The sequence below is a fragment of the Gymnogyps californianus genome, chromosome 2, assembly GCF_018139145.2.
Source record: "Gymnogyps californianus isolate 813 chromosome 2, ASM1813914v2, whole genome shotgun sequence".
In the NCBI taxonomy this organism is placed as follows: domain Eukaryota; kingdom Metazoa; phylum Chordata; class Aves; order Accipitriformes; family Cathartidae; genus Gymnogyps; species Gymnogyps californianus.
In genome coordinates, this window is record NC_059472.1 from 83,849,282 (window position 1) to 83,871,729 (window position 22,448).

Here is a 22,448-nt window from a genome sequence, read left to right on the forward strand (position 1 = left end):
AAAATATGACATACCTCTTAAAACTACCCAAAAGCTAAACTTTCCTATTTGACAAATCTCAAACAACTCTACTTTCTTATTTGTCACATGTCAATCATATACATTTATGTTCATAAGTGTGACTTACCTAATACTTGTCTGTAAAGTGAAAGAAAAGCTATTATTGTTTTTACTACAGTACAGAGAGAAAACCAAAACTGAGTGATCCTAAAATTCTATTTATTTTTATCCATTGCCATCAGAAATTATTTTAACATTTATTCAATTACACACATAGAAGCAAAAATTACAACAAAGGAGGAACAGTCAACTCCGGGGGCTAAGTTTCAGTTATGGGACATTTTTCACTTACGATGATGCTTGTAAATTAGGCCCTGTTAATTTCTTTGATCATAGGCTGACAGAAACCTCATGGAGTTCAATAATGGGAAATGTCAAGTCTTGTGCCAGGGAACCAGTACATGCTGTGGACAGACTAGCTGGGAAGCAGCTTTTCAGAAAAGGATCTAGGGGGTCCTCAAGTTGGACATGAGCCAGCAAGTTGCCCTTGCAGCAAACAAGGCCAACAGCATCCCAGGCTGCATTATGAAAAGCATTGCCAGCAGGTCAAGGGAGGGGATCTTTCTCTGCTCACCACCGGTGAGGCCACATATGGAGTGCTGGGTCCAGTTCTGGGCTCACCAGTACATAAAAGACATTGATAGACTGGAGTGAGTTACATAGAAATAAATAAATAAATATGTCAAATGCTAAATTTATTAACATCAATTTTTCAAAAACCTAAATTTTTAGCATAAATTGGTTTTGGACCCTTAAACTGAGTGGCTGTTATAACTAGGAAGAAAATATACCATAGCGTGATCAGATGTTGCTTCTGGCTAAATTTTAAACATATAATAGCCATTAACACAAAGCAACTTAAGAAAAGCCTTGCTCTTCTAGACAACCTGCTGTACAGGATGATTCTCAAGGTTTTTGATTCCCACAGTCTCACATGATGCAAAAAGTGATTTCCACAACACTACTTTTCTTGTACTTTACTTTCTTTGCATATCTTCAGTAAAACCATTTAGCCATTATTACATACAAAATGGAAATTTTCATGTAGCTTATACAATTGCTTCCATTCTATTCTGAAAACAAATCACAGATAAATAAGTAGAACTATCCACAAAGAATAATATTTTAAAGTATCCATGAAGATTCAGAATGATTTTAACACAGTTTCGCACTGTAAGTTCCTTTTCATCAGAAGCGTAGATTCTGGACAAGCTGGCTAAAAATAGTATACCAGTCTGTTTTGGTTCATCAGTGGTTTTTTTCCTTTAAATGACACAGTTATAAACAGATCTTTTTTCACAAATTTCACCATGATATACTGAAATTAACCACAATTCATACATTCTATAACAGAAAGGCATGGAGACATTTGGATAAAAGGAAGTGATATAACTTAAATATGTAGTTTCATCAAAATCAATATGGTTCACAAAATCTGGTACTACTATTCTGAAAATTCATTTTACTGAAAAACAGGAAGATAGAAAAGTATTAAAATTAAAAATGTCCTGCTTTGACATTTTTCAAATACATTGATTCAGTTTTTCACACTGAAACCAAATTTATTGGAACATCTAATGTTTATGTATATGCATGTAGGGAGTATGGGATTTTTTTAAAAAACCCTTCCATTTCAATTTGAAACAGACCAAATTTTACGTAGTGGAACATCTGTCTTCTGTACAATCCTCATAAATACACTAGTCACATTTTTAAACTAATTTAAACAAACAGAAATTCCTCTGAATTACAATTACTTTCCTCTTCCTTTTGCTTCAAGGGGTATCGTACTGAATTAATGCTATATATAGTTAATAAGAATTTGTGGATGACTAATCATTTGATCTCTCCCACTTGCATCAGATTCCTCTTTTCTGAAAACTGAGTAAATGAAAATGGGCAAGTTTTTAATTCCAAAACCTTGTATCCAAAGTTTACAATAAGAAAACTAGTTTTAAGCTTGGGATATGCTGAAGGACAGGAGATAAGGGAAGATTTAGTTCTCTCTTTTTTCTTGGTTGGATATACATACATACATCCTAAAATTATATCATCAGTATGAGGTATGTAACTACCGTGAGGACCCTGATGCTCTATTCTTGGAGTCACTAGCAGCTCCACCAACTGTTCCGGCAGTATAGCACTAAAATCATACATAATTTCAAATTTCTCTAATGGTCCCAAAAGGTGTAAGTACAACTTTCTTGGTTGCCTTTTTCAATAAGATAATATGAAATGCGCCAGCAGTTCCTTTTAAAGTAAGAATTGCCCCTGAGTATCTTCTGTATACTTGGCAGGGGCTCCTATACATCCCACAAGATGACAGGAAGTTCATGTTAAGGAAGACATCTCCCCATCTAAAATGGTGAGGAAAGAAACTGAAAAAGAAAACTGTCACAGGGTTTTTAAATTTAAACACAGTCTTAATTTTGCCTCATATTTGTTAGGTAGCGCTGCGACCCTGTTAACTGAGTACTTTTCAGCTATGTTTCCAATATTCATCTTTACTAAGAAAGGAAAGCAAGAAAAAAAATGCACGATGTAGACATCATTATGGGGACACCCCACCCTGTTTCTGGTATTAAGCAAAGAATTTTTACAGAAGTTTGCTATGTCAAAAATCACATACAACATGTGGAGGTTTAGATCTATTGGAATGGAGTTGAGAAGGACACACAGCTCTGGACCTCTGGCCTGCTGAGTTTAGTCATACCTATTTCAATCTTAAAATTATGAGATGTGTTTTCCCACACGGAAGGCTCTCCCAGAACACACTTTTTCTTCTAACTTCTTGTCTATATTCACCTCTAAATCACACCAATTTTTGTTTTTCTCAGAGTATTGGGTTTGCGTGGCAAGGTTTTGGTAGCAGGGTGGCTACTGGGGTGGCTTCTGTGAGAAGCTGCTAGAAGCTTCCCCTATGTCCAATAAAGCCAATGCCAGCCAGCTCCAAGATGGACCCGCCACTGGCCAAGGCCGAGCCCATCAGCGATGGTGGTAGCACCTCTGGGATAACATATTTAAGAAAGGGAAAAAAAGTTATTGGGCAGTAGCAATTGCAGCCGGAGAGAGGAGTGAGAATCTGTGAGAGAAACAACTCTGCAGACACCAAGGTCAGTGAAGAAGGAGGGGGAGGAGGTGCTCCAGGCACTGCAGCAGAGATTCCCCTGCAGCCCATGGTGAAGACCATGGTGAGGCAGGCTGTCCCCCTGCAGCCCATGGAGGTCCACGGTGGAGCAGATATCCACCTGTAGCCCCTGGAGGACCTCACGCCGGAGCAGGTGGATGCCCAAAGGACGCTGTGACCCCGTGGGAAGCCCATGCTGGAACAGGCTCTTGGCAGGACCTGTGGACCCGTGAAGAGAGGAGCCCACACTGGAGCAGGTTTGCTGGCAGGACTTGTGACCCCGTGGGGGACCCACGCTGGAGCAGTCTGTTCCTGAAGGACTGCACCCCATGGAAGGGACCCACGCTGGAGCAGTTTGTGAAGAACTGCAGCCCATGGGAAGGACTCACATTGGAGAAGTTCGTGGAAGACTGTCTGCCGTGGGAGGGACCCCACACTGGAGCAGGGGAAGAGTGCGAGGAGTCCTCCCCCTGAGGCAGAAAGAGTGGCAGAAACAATGTGTGATGAACTGACTGCAACCCCCATTCCCCATACCCCTGCACCGCTCGGGGGAAGGAGGTAGAAAAAAACAGGAGTAAAGTTAAGTCTCGGAAGAAGGGAGGGGTGGGGGGAAGGTGTTTTTAAGATTTGGTTTTATTTCTCATTATCCTACTCTGATTTGAGTGGTAATAAATTAAATTAATTTTTTCCCCAAGTCGAGTCTGTTTTGCCCATGATGGTAATTGCTGAGTGATCTCCCTGTCCTTATTTTGACCTATGAGCCTTTCATTATATTTTCTCTCCCCTGTCCAGTTGAGGAGGGGGAGTGATAGAGCAGTTTTGGTGGGCACCTGGCGTCCAGCCAGGGTCAACCCACTACACTGACAATTTCTACAGTTTTGGAAAGCACATTTTCCAATTTGAATTTATCTTCCTTGACCATGGATGACCAGAAACCTACCTACATTCCAGATATGAGATTTTATCACCACCTTTTCTAATTACAACTTTTTTTTTTTTTCCAGATTACATCACACTGGTGATTAATCTAGGATTGACTAATATACCCAGGACATTCTCCTCCAATGACACTTCCAAATTAATGAGACCAGAGTTACTGTAGAATCATAGAATATCTTGAGTTGGAAGGGACCCATAAGGATCATAGAGTTCAACTCCCTGCTCCTTACAGGACTAAAACTAAACAATATGACTGAGAGCATCATACAGATAGTCTTATAATTAGTCCTGCAACATGGCCTTTACTATATAATACTATTAAATTTCATTATGTTCTTGCTCTTGCCCTCAAAGACATAAGCTTCTTCCTCTGTATTGACAATTCCCCACAACTTTTTGCAATCAGGCAATTTCTTCATGACGGTCCTGCATTTATCCTCAAAACATCAGACAAAACTGGCCAAGAAGAACATTGAGATGAAAGATTGCTATGTCTACTACTGTAGATAGCTCCTTTTCTTTCCACTACCCAACGCCTCTGGATTTGAGAAAGCCCTGAAAATAAGTTTATTTTTGGCAATTTTTACTTCCTTCTCCACTCAGGCACTCTGAATTCATTCCTGATACGGAACTGCAGTCAATTCTTTTTTTTTTTCCCCCCAAGTTTTCTTTAAGATGCTTCTATGCTCTGCGGCATCTGACAATGTGTTATGTTGTCTTTTTTAGCATTCTGTGAAGAACTATTTTACTTGCATGCTTGCATGTAAGAAGAGCTACAACAGAAGGCTCAACTGTAACTGAGACCATAAAAATCAAGACTTTTTAATTCAAGTGCAGACAATTATTAAGAAAATGTCTGCCACAGCCAAGTGCTTAACTATGCGTTTACCAAAGTATTTAACTATGTACTTACCTGACAGTCTAGTACACTTGAAGTAATTTATCTTATTACTTATACAAAATAAGAACTTATTTTAGATTCAGTAACCACTGCAGAATTTTAGCCAGCTTTATCTTACAGCCTACTCCTGTATGATGTGTGAATAGAACCTTCCCAGAATAAACCATGGTTCATCTTAACATTTTGAGCTCAAAGGTTTTCTATCTAGTGAGGAAAAAAAAACTCCACTTCAATGACAAACTAGTTTGTCATGGACAAGATAAATTTTTTTGTTTGGAAAATTTCCATTCTGTTGTTGGATCATGAGCCTGGTCACTAGAGATTTTATGAAGGGCCAGTAGGTCATACTAGATCCCTTATATTCTAGTTTCTTACATCTGTCTTGTCATGATCACAATCACTAAATGGTTCAAATATAATTTTAAATATCTATTTAATAACTAATTAAATGTGTGATTTTACTAATTACTGAGGAAAGTGAACTGTTGCAGATGGTAATTTCATTAATATTATTTCTACTTTGTGAATAAAAGCTCTATTTTTATCACTGCCTTGCTTTAGGATATATAGTTAGCTTATTTTATTGTAAGTTAATATTCTGAATATATTGTATATATTAAAATATATTTCAAAATCTAGTATGATTCTACCTTGAAAGAATTAGACACATCTCTCTTAAGAGAAAGAAGTATGGGTTTTGTGGTTTTTGCATTTTAAGACAAATACTGAGCAAGTACAAGTCAGCAGATGCATTTCTTTTTTCTTAAAACTTCAAAATAAACTTCAAATTTAGAACTCCCAATAGACTTTTACTTGGATTTGTGATTTATTTCAAACTATAACTGTAAACAAAATGTGCAATATAGAGATTATGGTCATACTGCACATTCTGAAAGTTTCTACAACATAGATGTTTTTAATCTAGGCCTTTGAGTCAGATCTGCTTTATATAACTAACATTATACATTTTATTCCTCTACAGGGACATCACTAGACACGTCATGGCTAAAAGTCAAAGCACTATAGAAATGACAATTAGTGGTTGTCCTGGTTTTGGCTGGGACAGAGTTAATTTTCTTTTTAGTAGCTGGTACAGTGCTGTGTTTTGGATTTAGTGGGAGAATGATGTTGATAACACTCTGAGGTTTTAGTTGTTGCTAAGTAGCGCTTATCTTAAGCCAAGGACTTTTCAGTTTCCCATGCTCTGCCAGCAAGCAGGTGTGCAAGAAGCTGGGAGGGAGCATAGCCAGGGCAGCTGACCCGAACTAGCCAAAGGGGTATTCCATACCATGGAACGTCATGCCCACCATATAAACAGGGGGGAGCTGGCCGGGAGGCGCGGCTCACAGCTCGGGAACTAACTGGGCATCGGTCAGCGGGTGGTGAGCAATTGTATTGTGCATCACTGTTTTTTTTTCTCCCCCCCCCCCTTCCTTTTTTTGTTATATTCCTTTTCATTACTATTCTTATTATATTTCATTATTACTATTGTTAGTATTATATTTTACTTTAGTTATTAAACTGTTCTTATCTCAACCCATGAGTTTTACTTTTTTTTTCTTTCCTTTCCTTCTCCTCACCCCACTGGGAGGGGGAGGGGGAAACGGCTGCGTGGTGCTTAGTTGCTGACTGGAGTTAAACCACGACAGTGGTCAATTTTCTTCTATGGTCATGATTATAGTGCTGAAAGACACTATTCCTTTTCTTAAGCAAATTTATCATTGAAATAAAATACATGAATCCAACATTGAAAGACAACTGCTGTAATAAAATAGAAATTGCTGAAAAATAAGTATATTTTAAAAAGAAAATAGTAAGGGTTTTTAAATAAGTAGGTTAGAATAGTGTTCACTTGGTATTAAAAGAAGGGGGGGATTAACCAGACTCATTATATTACAATGGATACCCCCAGGGAAAAAAAAAAGATCTATTCAATTTACTATAGGTAAATAAAACCTTCTCAAAAGTCTTAATGAGTAACAGCCTGAATTTACAAAATGAAAATGTCTTGTGCCGAAGCCTCTCGAATTACAGAATCTGAAGAAAGATTCACTGACTGAGTGGAAAAAAACCCAATTTATGTGGCAGTTGCATGGATGCCAAATGTAATCATAGCACCTTCCACTGTTTTCATAATGCAAAACATATTTAAATGAATTAAATTAAGAATTTGCTGCCATGCTGCCTCCCAGAAAGCAGACAAGAAACTCTAATCTGCCATATGCAATTGCTGCAAATCAAAGGAATATCTGCTACAGAAATACCATCACAAGCGGCCACCCTATTTGAGCAGGAAGCTGTCATTTTTTCTCTTGCCAATAGCTAAAGCATATGTATATGGATGTCAGGCTTGCCAGCTCTGTTTCAGTTAGTATGGTTCACAGTTTTTTAAAGTATATTTCTCTCAGCCTCATGTAGGCTGGTTTAATCAGCAGGACATTATTATCAGGGATGTTTTTTCCACTCAAGGGTTGTACTTGTCCCATTGTCTTCAGATTGCTGCTACTTCCAAATCACTATGCTATGGAAGAGATACTTTCTGGATTTGGGGGTAGTGGATTGTTGGCTTATTCCACTGCGATTGTTGTCATTCCTGTAAACATCAACTTTTCACTTTGGCCTAGATAATCTGCATCAAACTTTTCAGATAATTTAGCATTTAAACAAAATTGACTCTTTTTGGTGCAGATCTCATTATCTAATCACAACCCAAGCTCTTTTAACAAATCTATGTCCGATGTGGCTTTATATGGCTGTAAAGGTACAGGTGTCTTCATTTGTTCTGTTGAACTGTACAGACATGGTTCTACTGTCTGAGGACCTCTGTGCAGGTTGGAGCATAAATCTGAGTTTACATGCACCACTCCAGTGGTATCTGGCAGGCTGTATGGCTGCAACTTGAAGTATTGTGTATAAATACTTTTTTCTGTGTTTAAAAGTAGCAGAGAAGAGTTAATAATGGTGAGTAAAATAGTTGTTAGATTGTAGTACAGACAGGATGGAAATACATTTTAACAGAAACGGTCAGCAGAAATGGAACAGAATGAGGTGCTGCTGTCATAGTAATGACAAAGTAAAATACAGAGTCATTAGATTAAGTTGGGTCCAGTAAGACATACAGCATCAATTCTTTAAATATTTTCTAGTCAAAGGAAACCAGCTTACATAATCATCTACACAAAACAGGCATGAACTGGACTATAAGAAAACAAGTGGTCTTCAGCTTCCAAAAATATTTTCAGATTCTCTCAAAGAAGTCAGTGGGGGGCAGCCACCACTTGGCAGCCTGAGAGGCGGGCAGTAGTCACTGGAAGCCAGAAACCTGGCTGTTTCTTTTTCTATTTAACAAAGCAATATTTTTTCCCAAACACATTACTATCAAACACATTACATGGCTTAACATCTAATTAGGTACAGTGTTTGTAATCATTCAAATCTTCAAAATTTAGACTCTTTTTAAGCAACAATCCTCACATTGGAAAGAAATCTAAATATAGCTTAGATTTTTGGTATATGCAGGTTTATGCAACCTGATGCATCCACAGTCAAAATACATTCTTTCAAAATACTAAGACATTCAAGCTTAATGGTGAATTCTTTATCTAATGGATTCACTGTTAAAAGCCAGATGGGACCACCAGACCTCCCATAGAACTCAGGCCATTAACTGAACTAGCACTGTACTGAACCTAGTAGTTTGATTTTGGTTAAAGCATGTCCTCCTGAAAACGTGTAATTTTGAACTGAAGTGATCAAGAGGTAGAAAATATCAGCTATTTCCTTGACTGAATATTCCAGTCGTTAATCATAAAGTCAAAGGTCTGCCCTTTATTTGGTAGTGTGCACTTTCAATTTCAAACCATTAACTCTTGTTGCCCTCTTTCAGACCGTTAGTTCCCAGTATTTCTCCTTGTAAAGGTACAGCTATATTCTCATGAAGCTAACCTTTCTGATAAACTAAACAGTAAAAAATTTTTCACTCTAAAGCCTTTTATCCCACTCATAGTGTTATTTGCTCTCTTCAGCTTTCCAAAATTTTGTAAAAATACAGAAAAATGAAATTAATATTGATATTTCAGTAATGCTACCCCCCCCCCCGTACCAACCTCTGATGTAAATTTAACTTTCCTAATCTTTTTACAATATATAAAGAATCTATTATTTCAGGGTTGTATTGGGCTTTTTTTGGCTCATTACTGCTTTGGAAACTCATTTTGAGCTGCTTTACTCTTAGTTTACATAGTTATGGTTCTCCTGGATACAGTCCCACCCTCCTCAGTTCTAATTGTAGGACTTTGCATTTATTGCATTGAGTGGCACAGGTTATCAAACAATCTGGGTTATTTTGACAGAATGCACTGTTCTCATCTTTATTCATCATTCTGCCATTTTTGTGTCATCCAAAAATTTTATCAGCAGTAGTCTTGTGTTTACTTTTAATCCTCACAGAAAGAAGCTGAATAGAGTTGGTCTTACACCAATCCCTGCAGAGCCCTGGTGGAATCTCTTCCTTTCATGATGATTCTGCCTTGATGAACTTTTTGCTACCTCCCAGGTAGCCAGTTCATAGCCATTTAATATGTGCTTTGTTGCTACTACTTATTGCTATCTATTTAACTAGAATGGCATGTGACATGGCAGTTATCTTTTTCAATATAACTTGCCGTTTCATAAAACAAAGAAATCAGGTTTCTTTACCATGACATATTTTCCAGAAAAACACATGGAAAGGCATTATTGCTATTTCTATTTTTTTACTGGCTAAATTCTTTCTCAGATCCTCTATTTTTCTTTTTTCTTTTTGCCTAAATTTGCCAGCCTCATGTTACAGATTTCCTTTTGCTTGGCCTTTCAGAAAATTGACACACATCTACATTCTGCAAATTTCCTTATCTACTTCTTTACTCAGGGAGAATCTATCACCCTTCCTAGTTTTGGGACTGGACAATAATTATAGTTCTCCATTAATCTAATCCTGTTTCTAGATGAGTCAACATTTCAGGGTGAAAAATAGGAAAATTCTGCCAATGTTTTTGATGTGCAGATTCTGAAAAGAGTTCACAAAGGGGCTAATTCTTCCATTTTCAGAAATCGTTTATCAATATGTTATGTCCTGAAAACATGCAAGTTGCTTCTTTTGAAGTATAAATTGCACATAAATTCCTATGAATTTTCAGACAGCAAAATAGAGTTAAACATTCTTTCAAGCAAATACCCTATCTGAGTGGTTTTGACCTCTCCTAAAATTGCTTCTCCATTATTGAAGATTTTATTTTTTTCCACACAAAACTGTTGGAGATGAGGTATGGAGGAGTAGAAGAAAGCTTTAAAGACAGACTTTGACTTGAAGAAAAATATTCTTGTGTCTAGTAGCATCATACAACTATATACTAGTTCTCTGCGTAAGTGTGCATGATGAAACAATTCAATTTATAACAGAAGACATTTCAGCGGTTTTGCACTGACTCATGATTTCCTTGGAACTGAATCTGAATTAGTGGCATTTCTATAGTTCTGAAGAAACATATGGTTAGGAGCAAACAGAGCTAAATGGTCAGATACTCCAACTTGAACAATACAGTGGTCAAACTCTGATGTGTTCCTGTTAATGCAGTAGGCATGTGCCTCAGTTAAAGCAGCATGAGGCAAGTCTACAGAAGTATGATGTTAATGCTGTGTTGAAAATTTATTTTTCTTTTTTGACAATTCAGTTAAAAATGTATTTAAAAAACAAAGAAGAATCTGTACCCTAATGGGGGGTGGGAGATAACTGTTTGCTCAAAGCTGGTAACAAGTGACTGCTGGCTGTATAATGAAATACTTAAAGTATTATGTTCAAGATAGCTATGAAACATACCTAGATACAGATATACATGACTAACAGATAACTTAATGCTGCTTAGATATGGAGGACTTCTCCAAAACAGATTACTTGTCAGGTAGGCAAGCAGAGGAATCAAGCAAATGATGTGAGTGTGAAGATAAGGCCAGGGCAAAGAATGCTGGAAGGGAGGAAATTACTCATTAAATGTGATTTCTTCAGATATAAACTTCTTGTAGGTGTATTTAATCCTTGACGAGAAGGAACAACCTTATGACGTGAGACAAACAAAACAATTAAGTAAAAAGGGGATGCATTCAGTAACCTCTGAACACAGCAGATGGGAATTAAGTACAGGAATCTTCTCAAAGGAAATCCCATTTGACAAGATAGAGCTTAAAACTATCTGAAAACTAACTACTTACATTCACAAGCTTGGAAATACCCCCCTCTTAAAACAGAAATAGTATTGACTGCCAGTATCACACATTGCTTCTTGTAATGTCACTTACCTTCCGGCCTACATAAAAATGTATTTAATCTATAGTTTGAATGAAAATGACAAAATAATAGACAGCTGAAGGTTAAAGCTACTAATATTTCACTCATAATCCAAAGCTCCTTATTACTTTCTTCATAATGGAAAGAAAAATAAAGATGAAGCCACAGACTTGACTTCATATTTCTCATCTACTATTATTAAATTAGACTTTTATGCGAATTAAACTTTTTGTCTTTAATAAGTACATGATAATGTATCTAAATAATTGGAGATAATTAACATAGTTCCCCATTATGTTGAATAATATTGTGGTTTCTTTTCAAAGTAGATCACCTTGATAAGAGGGACAAGTAGAGAGAGACAATGACTATAGGCATAACAAAAAAACTTTCAAATAGGGTCAAAATGGTGTCCAGCTAGTTAAAAAACTGAATGCAACATACATACAATCTTGAAAAGATTCCACATTTGGACAAAATTTCATGTGCTGACTAATTTAATTACAACTGACAGACAAGGTCGAGACATATAATTCAGATTAGCTGTTAGTAAGAAAGCTTGCTTAGCCAACAGACCAAGCATTTACATGGTGGTTGTGTTCTTTTCTCCCTGTGATACTTAGTCATGACTTACCCATGAGCATTCCACTTAACCGCAATGCTTCATTGACCCATGCATAACACGTTAAGGACCTTATAGCAGTATAGCATAATTTATAATAGTTGTAACTCATTTAGAGCGCAACCTTACTCAGCATTTAAGTATACTTATTTGTAAAGTGCAAATGAAGTACAATGAGACTGGTGTCAATACGGAAATGTGAAACACTTTTTCCATGTGTCCTAGGTACTTGAATTACAATGAAGCCATTTCTGCTTGACGTGTTATGATAGTGGCCATGCAAGCTAATGTCTGTTCAAAGCAAAATCATCAAATTCAACAATCAGCAAAATACCATCAGCACAAATTTTCCATTTTGGAAAGTGCTTTAGTGCTACATTTAGTATATCAGAGTGTAAATATATACATATATGCACATATATGTTACAACAACTATCTTACAAATATGATTAATTGGTTTCCTTACAGGTCCTTGAAAGAAAAATCCTAGAAACAAAATATTGTTGTAATGTTTTCTGGAAAAAAACATTTTAACCAAAAAAATTTATAAATTCATTGAAACCTTAGTACTTGTAAAAAATCCCAATCTATTTGTGCAATGAAAAATACTAGTTCAAACTCCACATAGGAGAAAGAATGTCTAAGAACTGCACTCTGGATAAACAGAACGCTGACTAAGGAACCACAGTAGATCACAAATAGATATTTTTGAATGCTGAAAATGTGTCTGTGGTAGCATTAAGTGTACGACAGTTTTCCTAGCTTTCTGATGCACACAAAAAAGATGATGATGTTATATAGATAAAATTTAAAGAAATCCTATAATAAAAGCTCTGATATGTGCATTCACAAACGTTATTTTCTTTCTTACACTCAACACCCACAAAATCTTTGTCTACTAGGTGACATAATAGGTAGCTATTGACTTCTGTTGAGATTCAATCAGGATTTATTGACCTGAGAGTTAGACATCGATCTAGTCAGAGAAAAGATAAATCTTTACCTAGAGGTACAATAAATCTTACAGTTGGCTGAAAACAGAAGTCTGTGTTGTTCCATTGTTACAGGTGCATTGCTATCAAGAAAATGACTACTGAATTAGTGAAGTCGTGTAGCTTGTTGAAAAGAGGCAACACGACAATAAATTAAAAAACATCACAATAAGGTCACACAAAACATAAGATATGACCACTCCATGACAGGACACAATTTTATAAAGTTATTTCTCTTTTTGATTTGACTGAATACATTATTCTGCAAGGTGGTCAGCCTTTGCTGTACGTATCAGCATTGAACACCTCTTGCTCTGAAACTAAAGCTTGTCAGCATTTGAAATTATTCTGAATTTAGACAAAGCACAAATTTGAAAATACAAGTGCTGACTCTTAAAAGCTCTTACTGGACCAAGACTTACTTAGGAATAACACATATGTTTTCTCATCAGCCCTGGGAAAGCCAGGACTTTGCCACAGATCCCACCCACAGTGAGGAAAGTTATACAACTTTATGAACAAAGTCACAAGTACCACAATTTTATACACAATATATTACAACTTTCTATGTCGGGTTCTCTAAAATAGGAAAAAAATATATATACCAAAAGATCCTCTTTCCTTTTCCTCTTCCTACCATTCTCATCTACAATCATTGAAAAATGCAAGAATAACCTTTGTTTTGTACCTTCAGGTTTCAATTACTTCTCTGAGAAGATAAGGAAACCTATCAACTTACAACCTGATTTCCTTGATCAGTCAGCAACCAGCTTAATAAACTACAGTAATCTACTTGACCCCTTCTGATGAACGCAATATTTGTATAGTTGCATAACAAATGTACAAACACACCTTTTCAAGCTCATTTTAAAACACACCAATTTGATTAAAGATTAAGTGAGCCTGTGTAACTGGGATCTTTCAAGTGTCTCAAACCTTTACACAATTTGGTTATGCATTGGCAACATAACATACTGTAATATTTCAAACTTGCACTGAACTAACATTAGCTGTTTAAATCTTCTAGAAAATTTCCACAAGGAATTTTTCACTGACTGGAACGACATGCCAAAATATTTTAGGGTACTGTTGAAAGACAGTATTGAAAAACAGCATAACCAAAGATGAAGAGCTGAAATACAGATTTTTTACAGATACAAATATTTTGGAAATTGTAACAAATGAAATAAAAATGCTTGCAAAATTCCACCTACCTATTTTAAGTAAGGTTTTCCTACAAATTATATTTTCAATGAGTCTACTTGTCTGGATAATGAAATTGTGATCTACACAGGGCAAGAAAACAGACCAACGGCAGTGCCAGAGAGCTTCTTCCCTTTTCTGGGGTTCTATCTAGTGCAAATACTTGCCTCAAGAGGACCTGGAACGCATCAAAAAAGTAGACTTCAATATCCTCTGTCTGTCGTTTCTAAAGGACGTAAAATTTTCTAAAATTACTTCTAATTTCTCCATTTCATCTGAAAAACCCACAGTAGGATAACACAGACAAAAGATAATAGGGCTACCTTGATTTACAATTTGGTACAAAGAGTCAATGATTGTTTACCAAATGTATGTCCAAACTAATGATGTGAAGGTTCATTCAAACTTATTCAACTGAAGCTGTGAAATGATCACTAGAAAATAAACTTTCAATAAAAACAAGCAAGGCTGCCTTCCTTAACATGGTTGACCTTAAATTAGACTATTACTGCACCTTTTGAATATGAACGACAAATAAAAAAATAAAATATTCACTCTTCTGCTAACATTTAGGAGTAAGAATGCTTTTAAAGTTCATAAGGAAGTAGGCTGTCTATTTAAAATCCAGTCCTTCACTTTGTTTAAGTACCTATCCCAAGGCTAAATTATTATTCTTGACCTAATTGTTCTTGAACACTACATCACAGGCTATATAAAAGTATCCCGTTTCTATTATGACAAAATAAAACAGAGATTCAGAGCAGTATACCAGTTTTCACTCTGAATTCCTTTCACTATTTTTCTTAAACCAAATGAAACACAGAAACTTACTTGCCCAGTATTTTCTTTGTATATGTCCATAGAGGAAGTATTTTGTCTAAATTTGATCTACAATAGTAAGCATTTCTCTGTATGTGTAGCACAGTTTTCTAAATCTCCAGAATGACCTGAGATAATATGAAACAGTATACCTAAAGCAATTTACATGTACCTACATATACAGTATCTGATATGTAAATAAAAAAGACCATTTCACCTCATGTACCAGACAAGAACCTATAAAATCCATGGTATCAGGAGGCCAGCCATAGGGAATCCTAATCCAAGTGGACAGGAGCTTTCCTTGTGCAGAAAATGCAGCAATTATGGCTTGCCATGTTTGGAACTGTCAAGTGTTTTTCTTGTCCACTCTTCTTAAGATCTTCTTAAAGTACATATATGATGAAGGTGAGCAGGACCTCACATTGTTGGTCTTCGTCTGGTATAAATCCATGTACTTCAAATAAAGATAATGAAGCTATGCTGATTTACATTGGTAAAGAATCTTATCTTTTATTTTTAGGCAAAAAGCTTCTTAGCATAATTACGGCTAAGTTGTCAATCTAGTAATCTAGTTGATGAGTTTTTGCTCTGCAGGTGTTAATGGCAAGGGGAGCTCTTATCAGGGAAGTCTGTCTTATATGAGCAAGGTTGCTGTTACAGCTCCTGAGAATCTGGCCAACAATTACAGTTTGTTTATACCATAATGTTTCTAAAATCACAGCTGAAGAGTAAAATATATATTTGTGAGTATGTGTTTTAAGGTCAGGAATAGGAAACACAGACTGCATGCCTATTTGGGCCATTCGCTTCCTCTTAGGAACAGGCAATTCAATTCAAATCTCTCTGCCTCTACTTCCAATCCTACATTTTCTTTCATGTTTAAATTTTAGACTGCCTAGAATCTTTTACCATCTTGTCTTACTGGAGAAAGCCCAGCATATAAGTGAAACCCATTATCTGCTACAGGCACAAAGTGATGCTCCAATACACAACAAGCAATAACTATAGAAAGAGACGTTATAAGCAGCATATTTACACTAATGAAACTCTTATGGAGAAATTTAGAACTGCGTCTTCTGAGGCAAGCTGTAAGTAAACCAACAGTGGGAGTGTAACTGAAAGAAAATTTTGACTCCCTAAAGCTCAGCTATTGTAAATTAACCCAAACACTGAAAATTAAATAGGTCTAAGTCAGGAAATACCTACAAAGAACAATGTATTTCCTGGAGCTAGTACAGTTATTTACAAAACTTAGTTGTTGTAACTCTCAGGAAAGTGAAAATTAAAATGAAGCATGCACATTTTAAGGTATTTCATATTTGAATAAATTATATGGCTATTTTCTGCTGTATTTGAGTAGCTCTGCTGGTTATGTTAGAAAACATAACTCTCAAGATATAATTGACCAGAAAGTGGCAATGGTAGCTGCTTTAGCACCAGTAGAGGTTGCCCATTTATGACAATAACTTCTTAATTTGGATTAGAAATTCTTGTACACTTGTAAAATTCACTTTTAGTGAGAAACATTTTCCTGTATATAGGACAACTGCCAGCTTGACCTCAGAGGATATACTATCCTAATAAATTCTTTTTAATACTTTCAAAGACTTAGGAAAAAGTTGTATTCTGATTGTTAGGAGTCTGGACAATAAACCTTAAAAACATATTTTGACATGCATAAAACTTCCGCATAGTGATCCATTACAGTAATACAATATCACTTAGTTTTTTTTATGAACTGTGTTGCAGAAGCCATTTACAGAAAGATTGGAGAACAGACTTTTATTACCCTTTTTAAAAGATGTCATTTATCAAATGGACAATGACACATATATCCTCAGAATCTTAAGATAATTTAATGGTTTGCACATATATAGTTTGCAAAGGACAGGGCTATATCGCTCTGCTTTGAACAAATTAATATTTTTTTTCCAAGAACAAGATATTAAAAGTTTCTAAAAGCTGTATCAAAGCATTAAATCTTCTATTTTTGGTCTCATTCTGAACAAAAAAAAAGCCCTAGCAAAATAGTTTTCTTTACACGATAGCAAGACAATATAGATAAAATGTGTAATTTTCAAACATAAATGCCTGAAAACAGTAATTTAAAAACATAGCCCGTAATTAAGTGTGCCCACTTATCCCTGAGAAATCATACCTAACACTGGGCAATGATATTTCAAGATATTGACTTTACCGTTAGCTTCTTCTATCTAAAAAACTGATTTTCAGAAGAATACAAGGGACGCGTTTAAAGATTCAGCCTTGCTGTGTAAGACAGGGATAAGTGATCAGCCTTGCTAAACCCTACAGTAGAAAATGGGAGAAACAGGGGTTCCATCATGTATTATGTCATATCTTGGATAATGTTACCACTTAACTATCGATAATTTACGACTGCATAAATATTATTGACCAAATGGTTACCAGAACATTTATGACCACAGTCCAAACAAACCAGTGGTGGCCTATCATTTGGCATTCAGTCCATCTTCCCCATCAGTGCCAGGTAAGAATCATAAACTGGGACTCCCCTGTCCTGTGGACTGAATGGATGCCCATGACAGACCTAGTGCTTCACAGAGCACTAGATGAACTATTTGCTGCACGTGGTTCTGGCCCAGAGGTCCTTCCAATTTTCATGTGCAGTACAGTCACGATGCACAGCAAATACTCAGCAACGATTAGAAAGCAGCCCTGGCCAACTGACTCCAGAGCAAGCCCTTTGACCGATAGCTATTCTTCCTTTGCATTTTCAAGCTCTACAAAGGTGCTGCTCAGAGTATGACTGCTGCAGTTCATACACAGAATACCATTACATCTTGATTTCAGGAAAAGTGCTACACTTTAGAGTTCAGAGATACACAATGTCTTCCCTTGCAAAATCTGTGCTTGCAGCTCTGTGCATTTTACAAGTTCTCACTAATTAATATCTAACACAGAAGGAACCTTTTTTAAAGTTGTCCCAATTCCATATAAGTGTTCCTAAAGACTTTTTTGAAAGCTAGTTCTAGCAAAGGACTGAAGACATGTCTGTGTATGCCAGTCCTGCATAAACACCATAAATTCTCATAAATCTCTCAAAGTGGAATTTTTCATTTTCTGTTGTAAGACTATTGTTATTATAAAGGCATATAAAAAGACTGACTTGTCAGTACCTGGGACTTACGAATTAAATCCTTATTCTATAATGGCACAAAGAGCATCTTGGTAATTATAGATCTGTTTACTAAGTTTACTGAATGCAACATTCAAAGGAACATACTGATCAAACAGTAAGAAAATATATGAAGAACTTAACCTTCTCTCAAACTCCAAAAAGAGTTTAAACTTTTCTCCACCTGCATATAATATCTTAAAGGCTGAATTCCAGAGCTCTGTTTTCATCCTTCCATGAACAGTGATCCACAGACTGGAGTCCTGTTTCTCCATGTTGTACTACGGAGGACTCAAATCTGAAGTAGAAAAACATTTCCTACTTACCTGTGGATGCACGGCTACCGGTTTCGAAAAAAGTCAGTTACACACACAAACTATTCTACCAGTACTCCTCTGTAACCACCAGCCAAAACTTCCAGTTTTGCTTTCAGAAATGTTTCAGAGCCCTAGTGAATCTTCCCATTAAGCTATTTCCAGCCTTACCTCTCCTGACAACTGTGTTCTGATTGTCTAGCTATTGCCAGTGCAGAATGTAATAATGTGAAGATTATCAGCCTCTAAAGATTGCTCTCCATGGAAGGACCCTTGTGGTCTCTGACATTAAAGGCAAACTCCTTATGCAAAAGCATGCCAATCTTACAATTTCTCACTGTGTATTTGGAGAACAAGTGCAATTCCCAACAGTTGGACATCAAAAGAGAACCCCCAACATGAAATATAACAAATAATCTAGATCATTTAACAAGGATTGTAATGTAAAGATGCATCTTAGGTAATTTTATTTTTAAAAGTCTTCATAACTAATTGCTTGAAACGGTTAGGAAAAACATCAACGACTGTGGTAGTCACGCTGTCTGACAAGGCTTGGTATAGCAGTGCAGGCACTAAATAGTGTAAAATGCAAACACTGCACACTTGAAAAATGAAGGCAAACTGAGACCTGCTTGACAAGTCCTCCATATAGATATAATACATTCCTTTGGAAAGGGACTTCAGAAAACCTGTATCATAGAATTGTGTCAGCTACTTCTGTATTATTTTTCTTTTAGCAAATTTTTTTTTTTTTTAACTGCCAACCCTGGAATTATAACCTTAAGTCTGAAAGCTATGCAACAGTTTTTTGACTTGTGCCTCATTATTAAGGCTACACTTTCTCTGGAGGAAATATGGTCTGGTTTTAATGGTGCAAAATGGAAAACAAAACAATGCATATATTTTAATGGGCAGTACCAACCAAATGATGCGGTCTGATTTTCTAGAAGTGCTTACGCAAATGCTTAAGAATTTCCACCAACTTTCAATGTCCTTCAGCTTTACCCTGAGCAATTCTAAATAATAGAGGGTCACCTGTGAAGAGCTTATTCAGGAACACAGCACATCTCAAGAAATCCACTGAAATATTCTGAAACACTTTAGTATAGATTTTTCTTCACGTAAGAACTCCTATTTTGATTATTTAAATACTGCACCAGGTCAACAACTGTGAATATTTCTGCATTGTTAAAAGGATCACTTTTTCTTCTTGTTTGTTTTCTTCTGTGGTCACCTATCTTAGTTTGCAGCATGGTGATGTTCCCACTTCCCTGCTTACAAACAATAAAATAAGCTTAATACAATGAGTTTCCTCGAGCAACAGGAATACTGGGTATAGCATACAATGCAAGAGTTATCAATAACTCATCCAAAAAGGACTCATCCAAAAAAAGGAAGAGGGGAAGAAAATATGGGAAGGATATTCCATGCTCCTTTCACGCTGTGTATGCACATGTGTGTGCACGCCTATGTTCAATTCCTTCCTCCCTCCTTTTGAATTGTGGAAAGAAAGGTCATGAAAGGAACACATTTATCATATAATATTCTAGCCTCCAATTTTCAAATTCACATAAATGAGAATCTTACACTGAAAACAATGCTGCAAGCCTAAACCAAAAACTTAGGAAAAAAAGGAACAGATTTCTAATCAGGGCTGCCATCCATCCTGGCTTTTTTCCCAGGTATGTTCTGCATACCTGTCTGAAATTTTATCCAGACAGGCTTTAATAATTCTATGTGTTTTCCAGATACAGAGCAAATCTAACTAGCTGATGCTTCCAATGGGATGTCCCATATGTCCTGCTTTGGATTTAGTACGGATGTACTACACAGACAGTAAGTACCTACACAGCCAGTTTCATGCATCCAGGGAGTAAAGAGACCTTCCACTGTAAAGTCTTTACACGCTCCATAGTGTGTTGCATCCTGAAAGTAATGAACTTACTGACCATGCTCAGAGCAACTATAGTTTGTATATGTAGGTGTCTGACACAGATGAATATATATTTCTGGAAATGTCAGATGGAAACATGAGACTCCTTCCTCCACTGAGTGAACTCTGTATTTACTGTCTCCTAGTGTTTCTATGTTTTGTTCTTTACCTACTTTTGCCAGCAAGCCATTCAGCCTATTCATCCAAAGACAGCTCAGGAGCAAGCATGTTCATTCCAGGCTAGGCTAATCCTGCATCTCAAGAGAACACTCATTCAGTCACCTCAACAGCTCTGGGTTATTTTTTGTCTGCTATATAACAGATTTAAAAAACAGAAAAGTTTGAGTTTCACATTTTTTTAAAGAAACAGAATACATTTTCCAGGAAAAAAAAAATTAGTTTCACTTTTCCTGGGAGCTAAGGAGTGAGTATTCCACCATGAAAATCACTGTGGCAGCAACGAAAAGAATATAGTCTCTGTCATCCCCCCTCCAACACATTACCAGCCTGAATTATTCTTTAATCTCTACGTGGATACAATCTACAAGAATATCAGTTTCAAACACCAAGTCTTACTGCCATAAATGGATCTGCCCATAAAGTAAAAGAATCACAGAGAAACAAGTCTTCCTGTCCTAAGGAAGGATAAACTATATTTGAAACATTATTGACACATGTTGGTCTAACATGTTTTAAAGACATCCATTAAGAAAGCTGGCATTCCTTAACCAGGCAATCTATTCCAGTCCTTTCACAATCCCATTACAATTTTCTATAATGACTAGCCTGAATCTAGCTACAGTACAAATTCATTGCTTTTTGTTCTATTTTCCTTAAAACTGAAATTTAGTGAGATACAGATGGGCCAGAATACACATCACTGACTGTAATTATTTTTTTGGTTTTGTTTATTTATTTGTTTATTTTCTTTAAGCAGTGATTCAGTTAGATCATTTATAATCAGAACCCAAGTTTAATACAAATACCTTAATAAGAAATTTATGTACAAACATGCTATCATAGGATAGTAATATCCTCTTTTTTTTTAATGATTTAATGAGAAGAAAGGCTAATTTGATATCTTATTTTGCAGTGTGCCAGCTATAACTATATTTCATCCTTTTCACAGTGGTGTTAACTGACAAGAGTTTACTGTACCACACACTACATTCTCACATACAGCTGGTGAGCAACACTGAAATAATTTTCCAGGCCATTAGGTGCATTCCCCACCTAAAAGACTCAGATGCTGATAATAACACAAAGATAATTCAAACAAGTACACGCAGGTGCAAACCTGTCAAATGGCAAAAAACGGCAAGGATAATGGGTTTTCAGTCATCACTTCTAATCCTCTACTTGAAGGCAATGTTTGTGTCTGGTATGTATTTCTCCTGTGCAGCTGGCATATTATTGCCCCACAGAAACAGAGTATTTGCAGAGCCAAAAGAATGAAACCAAATTTTTGTTAAAGAAACTGACTTCCGCAAGGAATTCTGGAGGGAAGGGAAGGAGGAGTCACCACATTTTTCAAAGCTAAATGATATGGTTTCTGTGGTATAAACCATATGACTATGTTTACATGTATAAATGAATAAGGAACTCAACTAGAAATGACAGTAACTTGTTTCATGCACAGTTATGGCTTTGTGCCATTATCTCTATTCATCTCTGCAATAATTCAAAACATGTAAAGGAAATACAATGTCTTGAAATGTACACTTATAAAAAAACAAAGCAGCAGAGCTCAGTTTTGGGTACGTCCAAAATGATGAGTAGTAAGAAATCTCCAAAGGCATAACTCCTCTGAAGTGTTCTCAGAGAGAGTACCTACTCAGGTGTTTAAAACTGGGGGAATTACAGATTCCCCCAAATTTCTGAAGACTTTCATAATCCATGTGCAAAACATCATAATCATTATTTTGCAACAGATATCACAGCAAGTGAAATACTGAAAATGTTATGCAGAAGCCTTAGTGTAAGACTTCCAAAACAATCCCTCCAATACGTAAATTTAAAAAAAAATACATTTTTTTGAATGACTGTAGCCATAACA

At 36.3% G+C, this 22,448-nt stretch overlaps 1 protein-coding gene across 3 annotated transcripts in view; it reads right to left on the reverse strand.

Annotated features, from left to right (window-relative positions):
- CDH18 (cadherin 18) overlaps positions 1 to 22,448 on the reverse strand; it is a 195,126-nt gene that overhangs the window by 79,100 nt on the left and 93,578 nt on the right. The gene's annotated exons all lie outside the window — the stretch shown is intronic.